Source organism: Montipora foliosa, chromosome 6, assembly GCF_036669935.1.
Source record: "Montipora foliosa isolate CH-2021 chromosome 6, ASM3666993v2, whole genome shotgun sequence".
Lineage (NCBI taxonomy): Eukaryota > Metazoa > Cnidaria > Anthozoa > Scleractinia > Acroporidae > Montipora > Montipora foliosa.
Window position 1 is genome coordinate 31,443,707 of NC_090874.1, and position 10,000 is coordinate 31,453,706.

General features: G+C 38.6%; 1 protein-coding gene across 5 annotated transcripts in view; it reads right to left on the reverse strand.

Moving 5' to 3' along the window:
• The window catches only part of LOC138007132 (uncharacterized), a 55,141-nt gene that overhangs the window by 7,688 nt on the left and 37,453 nt on the right, over positions 1-10,000 (reverse strand). Inside the window, exon 2 of one of the 5 annotated variants that reach the window (XR_011124008.1) lies at positions 550-629. The exons of 3 other annotated variants lie outside the window; for them this stretch is intronic. The gene's annotated coding sequence lies outside the window, so the exon portion shown is untranslated. Of the gene's footprint in view, positions 1-549; positions 630-7,730; positions 7,898-10,000 lie in introns of those variants that run through there. One more of the 5 variants, XR_011124009.1, reaches the window with a different exon arrangement.

Here is a 10,000-nt window from a genome sequence, read left to right on the forward strand (position 1 = left end):
ATGCTTTAACAAAATCCACAGCAATCCTCTGAACTATGATTGAACTGATCGCGAATCGCAATGCGATTGCGGTTTGCGAGTCAAACCAAGTTTTAGATCTTTCCAAACGATCGGAGAAACATCTGATCATACCGGCACTTCACTATGGGAAAGGGCTGATCATACATCCTTTATATGACTGTATATGAGGTGTCCTTGTCTATGTGTCATCTAAAATCCCAGCAAGAAGACTTAAATTAAATTACAAGACCATTGAACCACTAGTACTTGAAGTAAAGCTGGAAAATATGCAAGTGGTTTTGCTCGGCCAGTACCGTCCACCCTGCCATACAAGCCCTAATTATTTCTCAGTTCTGGCAGATGAATTAAACAACCTCTTTTCATGGATCACTTCTCAGAAGCAAACAATCACAGGTGACACGACTTTAGACAGACTTAAACCTGGGAATAAAGGTGGCAAACTCCTAAGATACATGAATTTGAATGCCTGATTAAACAAGCAGTGAGAATAACAAGATCATCACAAACTTTGCTAGATGTAATTCTTACCAATAAAGCCAATCTATTTACGTGTTCTGGAGTTGTCGATTTGGGGCTGAGTGATCATCATATGGTTTATGGCTTCCTAACTGAAAAAGTCAAGCGACATGCCATAATTAAATTTAGAAGCACAAGGTCCTTAAACATTGCTTATTTCCAACGAGACTTAAGAGAAACAGAATGGTTATCAGAAGACAATTCTGTTACGGCTGAAACGAAATATTTACACTGGTGTGAATCATTTAACGAAGTAATGGATAAACACATGCCCATCAAATCCACGAGAGTCAGAAAAAGAGACGTACCATACATGACTGCGAAATGGAAAATGGCGATCAGGATGAAATGCAGAAGTGCAAAAACATATAGCAAGAACAAAACAGAGGAGAACTGGGAAATCATGAAAGTATGGCACAATAAGGCCACATAATAAAAATGGATAAAACAGAGATCACACTCAACATCCAGGGAACTCTATTACAAGATCAACGATCAGTAGCCAACCAACTTGCCAACTATTTTGCCACTGTAGGTGAAAGCAGTTTTGATAACTGCCCTGCAATGAACGTCACACCAGAAGAATGCGATAGACACCCAAGTGTTTCCGCCATACACAGTAGATGGAACTCTAACTCCTTTATCTTCAGGAATATCACGAAAGAGGAAACTTTTTTAAGTCTCAAGGATTTTAATACCAACAAAGCCATTGGTTTTGACATGATACCGTCACACGCTTTGAAAATAGCAGCACAAGAACTTGCAGACCCACTGACAACAATTTTTAATCAATGTCTCAGAGAAGACATGGCCAAATATCTGGAAAAAAGGAGAATGGATTCCAGTTTTCAAAAGAGAGGACCGTCTGGAGAAGACCAACTATAGACCCATCACTGTATTGACAGTGGTTGACAAAATATTTGAGCAGCTTCTAACCAAACAGATGTCAAAATATTTTGAAACGCTTTTTGACCACTTTATGTCAGTGTACCGTAAAATGTACAGCTGTGAGAGCACATTGCTTCGTTTGGTCGAAGACTAGAGACATGCAATTGACCATGGTAAATCTGTCGGCATACTATCTACTGATATGAGCAAGGCCTTCAATAAGATGCATCCCACCTTGCTGCTGGCTAAAGGGGCTTTATTACTGATGCGCTCATTCTTTAAAGAACGCAAATTTGGGCATGGTACTCTGGAATATTTACCAGAATGACCTCTTTTACCTCAGTCGTGCATCAGGTCTATCAATCTATGCCAACGACTATCAGCTTTTCTACGCGCACCATAATGTCAAGGACCTAATGGACACAATTAGGAGTGAAGGGGATCAAATGTCTTCTTGGTACCAGGAAAGTCACTTGGTCGGAAACACAAGCAAATACCAGGCCATGTTAATCGCAAAAAACACAAGCCATCCCTAACATCTGTTAACATTAAAAGCCACACTATCAACACCACTGAAGAACTAAAATTACTAAACATCATTATCGACAAAGAGCTGCTCTTTTCTAAACATATTTCCATAATTTGTGAAAAAGTAAGCAAATTAATAGGCATTCTAATGAGACTCGGAAAACTCATCCCTACTGAGGCAAAACTGCAAATTTATAAAACAGCGATATTACCGCATCTGACTTATTGTAACCTTGTCTGGCACTTTTGTAAAGCAATGGACAAAAAGAAACTAGAATGAGTAAATGAAAGGGGACTTACTGAAATGTGCCAACTTATTCTCTTGATACAACATGCAACTGCAAGACATCGCCATTTTCATGTATAAAGTCAACCACAGGTTGCTGCCTTCGAACATACTAGATTTATTCAGTGGCACTCCATCTGGGTACAACCTCATTGAACTCAGGTTTTCATATCTCCAGATTATGTTCTGTCCACTATGGCGAACATTCCCTAAGATATTTTGGACCATAAATTTATTTGTGGTCAATACTTGGATATAGCGACAGGCAAATGCAAACATTATTTGTCAAAAACATCCGCAGAAAAGACCTGTACAGGGGATTTTCCGAAGTGTGTTTAGAATTTTAAAGTTTGTATATAGTTATATAGGTAGAAGTTATTATATTTTTGTCTGTATTTTAAAACAAACAAGATTCCAGATACATGTATGTTTATATGTTGTAACAAGTGATAGCTAATTTTGACTTATTTTATCAGCAATTTTATTGGGAGTGCCCCCGATTAGTCAGTCTCCAGGCTGACTAGACGTTTTAGATACTTAAATAAAGTTTATTGATTGATTGATTGATAAACTTTCAAGAAGAAACTTCCTTGCTATTTTTTTTTTGGGGGGGGGGTGGGTAGGGGGGGGGGGAATTCGTCAATGAAATTGACAAGTAAGTCATAATATTTCAAATGTTGTTCTTTGCTGACCTGTTCGAGTCATCTGTCGCCAACACCAACAACATCATCACCATTGTCAAATGCAAGTAGCAGTTCATTTGAAGACATCAAAGAGGGTCCCCAACCATATGACAGGCTCAAGTTTATCGACCATATCGCAGAGTGCCAGTTTCCCGTTTTTAAATTGCATTTCTGACGTGATCCTTTGAACAAGATTCTCGGAATAACCACTTTCACGTAGGCATGATTTAAAGTTCGAGATGAGCTCTCCAAATACTTTTAGAAGAGTTTGTTCTGAGAAGTCTCAGAGCCGCGCCTTCGATGAAGCCACGGGGAGAAGTGCGTTCATTGAAATGTTTCAGTAGGTTTGAAGTGTGTGTGCACATCAAGGACTGAGTTGCTCTTGAACCTTTCGCCTTTGTAAATGTTTGTATCGAGAAATGTTGTTTCTGTATCTGAAATTTTAGCCATATAATTTAATTGTGGTTTGTTGTTTGTTTGCTTGTTCAATGAATTGCATTATCTCCTCTCTATTTTAAGTGTAGAGGGAAAATATGTCATCTACATATTGTTTCCAAAGGAGCGGTTTAAGTACACTTTGCTTTAAAATGTCTGTTCCAACCTTAGCCATGAAGATATTGGCAAAGGTGACTGCCATTTTTGTACCCATGACCGTTCCATGGGTTTGTAGCTATTGTTGACCACGTGACCAGTTTCCTCACTGTTTGTAACGCCTGCTTTTCACAGTTTGACATTTTTTAGTTCGACGGGAAGCGTTTTCATGCTAAATGGGAATGTTAGGAAGAAATGTACTCTTGTTGATGATCGTATACATTTTAGCAACAGATTCATTTACTACTAATAATGGCCAATCACATGTCATTTTGGTTTCAAAAATGTAATTGTGAATGCTACAATTAGGGTCAATTGGATCATGATGGTTGGTGGAAAAGACTAACAAGGCGTATTCTAAATCAACTGTAGTTGTAATCGACAGCGCGGTTTGGACATGTTCTGACGTCATGACCAGGACCGGGATTGGCCGATAAAAACGTTGGGGATGTCGGGATTAAGGGAAAATTTCGGTCAGGATGGCAGGATTTAAGAACCCTACTGGGGACCCTCATCAAAAGCACGATGATGGAGTCAACTACTAAAAGAAGGAAAATAGAAAAGTATTGCAGAAATGGGATGGCTTCCCTCAACAACTTTAGTGAGAAGTATTGAGAGTGTTTGTCTTCTGAGTTGGGCATTGTGTTCGTCTTCGCAAATAAAGAGGAAAAAGGGCATGTACAGTACAGCCCAAAAATAATGCCCGCGCAAGAACTTCTTTTTCCGTCCGCAAGCCGGCAACTTCTTGCGGCTTCTTGCGGCTCCTTGCGCCACAATCCTACCAGCCGCAAGAACTTCTTTGCGGTTGGAAGTTGACACCGCAAGAACTTCTTTCTGTTAAAAAATCATGACCGCAAGAACTTCTTTGCGGCAACATCTCAGAAAGAAGGTGATATACAAAACTCGCAACAAGACAAAATTTTTCAGGGCAATGGACGGTCGAATCTTGGGAGTTATATGTATCACATGTAAACAAACGCCACAATGATGTTGATTTTTTGCTACGTTTGCACGAAGACTAGTCGCATGATAGGAATCAGAATAAATATCAGACGAAACCCTTTTGCTACCCAAAAATCCCACTTAAAGAAATGTTTATCAAGGTACACTGAAGTGATGAGAATGGCTTTTTCGACACAAACCGTTTGTAGGACTGTCGCTGCGAATGTAGAGGAATTCATTGTTGTGAAATTCACATAAATGTGAAGCTAGGATTGATTCCTGTCGGAATCTTTGAAATTTCCTCTGCATTCCTGTTTAAATATCTCAAGGAAAATGGAGTGAAAGCAGACTCACAAGACTGAAATTTTCAAGCTCGCCATTTTCATTTGTTGTCTGCTCCCGAGCACGTGGCTTTATTTCACGATCGTCACCTAAAACCAGAAATGTGATTGTTCGCGTTCACTGAGAAAAAATAAAATAAGCATGAATCAAGTTTGATGTGCCCTGGAGTCCCACAGAGGCAGATTCTCTAGGGCAATTTGATGGGGAACTTGTTTTGTTTTGACGTCTTCTGTATCCATTTCAACAAAGCCAAAAGAAAACATGCAAGTAAGCCACTGCGAATTACGTGACAAAGGCGTGACCAACTTGTTTTCAGCGTAATGGTAGTTATGCAAATTGCAGGAACACAATTATTGTTGTTATTGTTCGTCTTTTCCTGGTGATGTGCATTCTCTTTGAAAAATAATGATATCAAACAGGAATGAAACAAGCAAATTTCAAAGCGGCCTTATTAAATCTTTGCATTTATGTGCATTTCACATTTTGAAACATTCACTCTCCTCGCTTTCGATCTCGCAGGTGACATTCTACAATGTAGTTCCCTTGATAAGTGTTTCTGAAAGGAGTTATAAATGCAGAAGCTTTTGTTTGTTATTTAGTATTAGTATTGTTATGATACCACGAGTTTTCTGTTGCCGATGAAGATATCACACAACATTTGCTTGCACATAACGCTGTCATCTTCCCGGCATCATATGCAAATGGGGTTCGCGTTCGATCTAAAACATTCAAATGTTCATTCTGAAGACGTGGTTTGTTATGCTTGCGAGCCTGCTTGTTGGTAGTTAAATGGCGTGATTGAAGGTCTTTTTTTTCTGAAAGTGCAGAAATTAGTTACTGCTTTGAAACATTCACGTTCACCGGTCTTTCTTTTAAGCGAGTGCGTAAAATATGGCCTGCGATAAATTGGGATAACCAAACATCGAGTTCTGATCTCATGGCCATCGAATGCTTCCCAATAGGAGGAAACATACCATTATATCCCTTCCTTTTGAAAGCGATTTATGTTTTGGAAAGCATAATCCGTAATCACCTCAGACAAGCAACACCAACTACTCTTGCCGTTGAACCCGCTAAGTTCTTGCGCTTTTTGCGTCTTGCGGTTAAGTTCGTAACTTCTTGTGGCTTCTTGCGGCAAGCTTTTTATCTTCTTGGGCTTTGAATGTTCTTGCGGATAAACCGCAATTTAACTTCTTTTGACCGCTTGCGTGTTCTTGCGCCACTTCTTGCGCGTGCATTATTTTTGGGCTGTACTGTAAGAGATACAATTTTGGAGGTTGTTGACTTGGTCATGGACGCCCAGGGCACCAAGAGAGGCTTATCTGAGCTTTTGTCATCATCAACGTACAACTGTATTGTAAAATCCATGCAAGTTCCAGATTGAGCACTTTTGTATTTTAAGCTTCAATCGAGGCTTCCAGACTCAGCCTGGCATTGCTTAATTAATTAATTTAATTTAATTAGTCGGTAGGCATCGGTAGACGCATCAGTAGGCAAAGGGTTAATTAATTAACCTTTGCCTACCGATGGGTCCTTAAAGTCCCTAATGATTAAACTATGTGTGGAGGAAACAAGTGATGTGAAACAGACCAACGGGACCCTCCAGTTCAGTCTTCTTTTAGAGAGGACAACATGTTATATCATACATGAAAGAGGTGTTGTGATCAATTCAATGTGGCGGCTTACTAGTGGCACACGTGGCAATCAGGTGGGTTCTACCTTGTCTCATTTTAGAGGAGCTCTGCGGAGCACCATAGTTAAGAAAATTTGGTAACCCATCAATGCGAGAAATTTTGGTTTTTTAGCCATGACATCATCGATTGTCCGTATGTATGTACATCTGTCCCTCCATGTATGCCAATGTGACCAGTATCACGTAACTATATCACAGGCTCAAGTTTAGAGCTCAATTCCCAGGAGGCAATACTCCAGTTGACACTCTAGCTAGTTAAAGCATACATCTTTGATATTGGACATCAATGTTATGGTCAATTGACACCTGTCAAAACAAGGTATCCGCTGACCAGTATCACGTGACCATATCGCGGGCTCATGTTGGACCTTATCAAGGTCAGTTTTTTTTTTAAGTTGACCGCTGACCAGGGACTGGTTGATTGGATCACAGGCTCAAGCCAGGTCAGACACTCGCACCCTAGCAAAAACAAGGCTTAATTTTTTGCACTCTTTCTGTGGCTTGACGCGGCTACAAGGCCATGCTACGTCAACAAAAGCTCTTGACAGTTGATGCTTTACGTCAGTGTTCAGGTACAGTTTGGAAAATATTTTTTCTTGCATTTTTCGCTGGCTTCAATTCAGGTTTGACATAATATAGCTGTGGTCAGGACACTCTGGTGGTTACGTAATTATTCAAGTCAAGCATTGGGGGGATATAAACTTAAAGCTGCTCTGAATTGCAATTTTTGGCATGAGTCTTATCTTAAGATTTTTAATTTTGAATCTACTAAGGTTGCAACATGCCTGGACGGCCCATGACAGAAGAACAGAATCAAAAGAAGAGAGAAAGAGAACTAGAATGACAAAACGGTACACCATTAATAGCTCAAACATGGTGGAAGAAGTTACTCAACAAATTCTTTTCTTGGACACTAAACTGTTTGTTATTTCTACAGATGAGTTATTTCAAGTGGATGTCGTATTTTAAGTGGTTTAGTAGTTTTTTCCTTTGTTCAGGAATATATATGAAACTCGAATTTTTATTCTCAACTGGAATTAATAACAATCATCCAGACTCTTTTTGGACAAAAATAATTGATCTGTTTCCTGGTTTGTTTGGCTTTAAAATGTGAGCGAACAGGATTTTCCACTCCCTTTGACAAATTGTGTAAACAATAAAGTACATCAATAGGACCTTGTTTGACCTTGACGACCTGTCACTTCACGAGTTATAGTACAGCTGTGATTTCTAATTTTACCTTGATTCCTATTCACTGGCTTTAGACAGTCGACTCTGAAATGGCTTCTTTCCTTTTCTGTTCGCTTGCTGAGGATTTGCTTGTTACTGGGTTGCCAAACCCAGTCGGAATCTGCGTTCCGTTTGTTGGTTTCATTATTTTTTTTCCGTGTCAGTAAAAGTCTTGCCCGTCACTCCCCTGCTAAGCGATGTCTTTGTGCATAGAGCCTTCTGCACACATCGAGAGAGTAGTGGGAAATGCGAAGATTTCTCTGGTGGACACAGTGGAATGATTAACTTAACCGACGTTGAAAGTCATGTAACGCAAATGGCGTTTTAGTGGATCTTTAAACAAAATATACCCTTATGGAGCTCAATAATGGAAAGTCAGTTGGATAAACTCGGCAGGCGGTGAAAAACAAATACCTGGGATCTTAAAAGGGTCGAGCAATGGACTTTGACAACAATCTGTCGCCCATCGAGCCGTAATCAAAGTGAGCTTTAAGTTCTAATATTGTACAAATGTGGTGTTTTGTACAACACTGAAATCAAATGGAAATTCTCTAGTAATTTATGGGTTTAACAAAGACAAAGAAGGAATTGAAAAACTTGGATCTGTGATCTCTGATGTCTCGCTTATTTATATTTGTTTGTATTCAATTCTGCACAGTCTTCTGGAAACATTTAGAAATTTCACTAATTCTTGTTACTCAAAAATTATTTGAAAGAAAGCTTGTTGCCCATATTTGCTTGATAATTCAAGTTATGGATTTTTCAGTAAAGGGTTTGATGCTAAACAATGATGGGAAATTTATTTACAAGGAAAGGTTACGTTTATACAAACGTTGGCCGTGTAGCACTTATATTTTAAACAGAGTTAACTGAATAGAGTGTAATGTGAAGTGCTAGATTTCAATCCCATATGAACCATGTGAGCGTTAGCCCTACAAGTGTGTCATATGCGAGCTTAACTGGATAGTTTTTATGGTAAGACCCTGGTCAGAGTTTTTCTGTCCTTGTGTGGGCCCATTTCCATCTGTAGGGCTAACGCTCACATGGTTCATATGGGATTGAAATCTAGCACAGGAAATTTATTTAGTTGCGTTTTTGACACAGAGTGTAATTTGACACGATTGAGTTTCTTGTCTTCACGCACATAATGAAATAAGAAGGGTTTTTTACTTCTAATAGCGAATATGTTGTTTGTTTCAAAAAATATTTCGCTGGAAAAGGTGGCCTTTATGAATTCATCATGTTGTGTCATATGCGAGCTTAACTGGATAGTTTTTTTGGTAAGGCATCCTCGTGTCAAAATAAGGTAAGCGTCTTTCTGTTGTGTTAACTTAATTAAATATAAATATACCATGCAGCGTACACTTGATTTCCACTCTCAAAATTACCTCCAGAACCTACTTTTTGCGTAGAATGAGCTTTTAGAATGATGGTCTTGTCTTCTGTGGTGATACTTTACTATTCGGGAACATTTTGCGAAAAAATATTTATAACGTAGGGGTCACACGCGCAACTTGATCGCCCGAACTTCCCCTATTATGCATAACATCCACTTGGCCTTTTCACATCCCATTGAAAACAACTCATAAAATATTCGGACCGGTCGATTTCTCTGAAATTTGAAAGGACGATTGCTAACGAATATTGAAAGATTTTCACAATGACTAAAAATTCCTGTGTTAAGCATTAGAATTCAACGAAGAGGTAAATGCGACTAAATTTGTTGTGTGCGTTGCTATTTTGTGATTTGACTGTTGTGCAAATTTTGACATAATATTAAATTATGAAAAAATATCTACGGATAGATCTTTAAAATATATTTATTTTTAGCAGTTGTTTGAACATAAAAGATGCAACGCTTGACGAAAAATAATATTTTTGCTCATACAATGTATTTGAAAGAAAAAAAAATTTGCAGGAATCGTGTTGAAAATGAGTTAACAAATTTGCATACGTTCGTTGAAATGTGATATGTGAGGAGACAGGAATTTTATTTCTCTGACAAATGATTTTGTCATTGTAGTGTAAGAGAAAATTTATTTGGGAAGTCAACAATATTTCTTTAAAGGGGCTAGGTCACGCTATTTTAGGTAATTTTGTTTAATTTTGTCAATTATGCGCTCTAAACGTCAAATTGGTAGAGCAAGAGTCTTTCATTTGCAAAATCACGGCCTCATAAGAACTGAGAATGATTTTCCAGCAGTGTAAATGACATTTTGATATAGACTGATATAAATTTGAAAAAAGGTGGGCCGACGTTTTTCAAATTTACCCAAATTC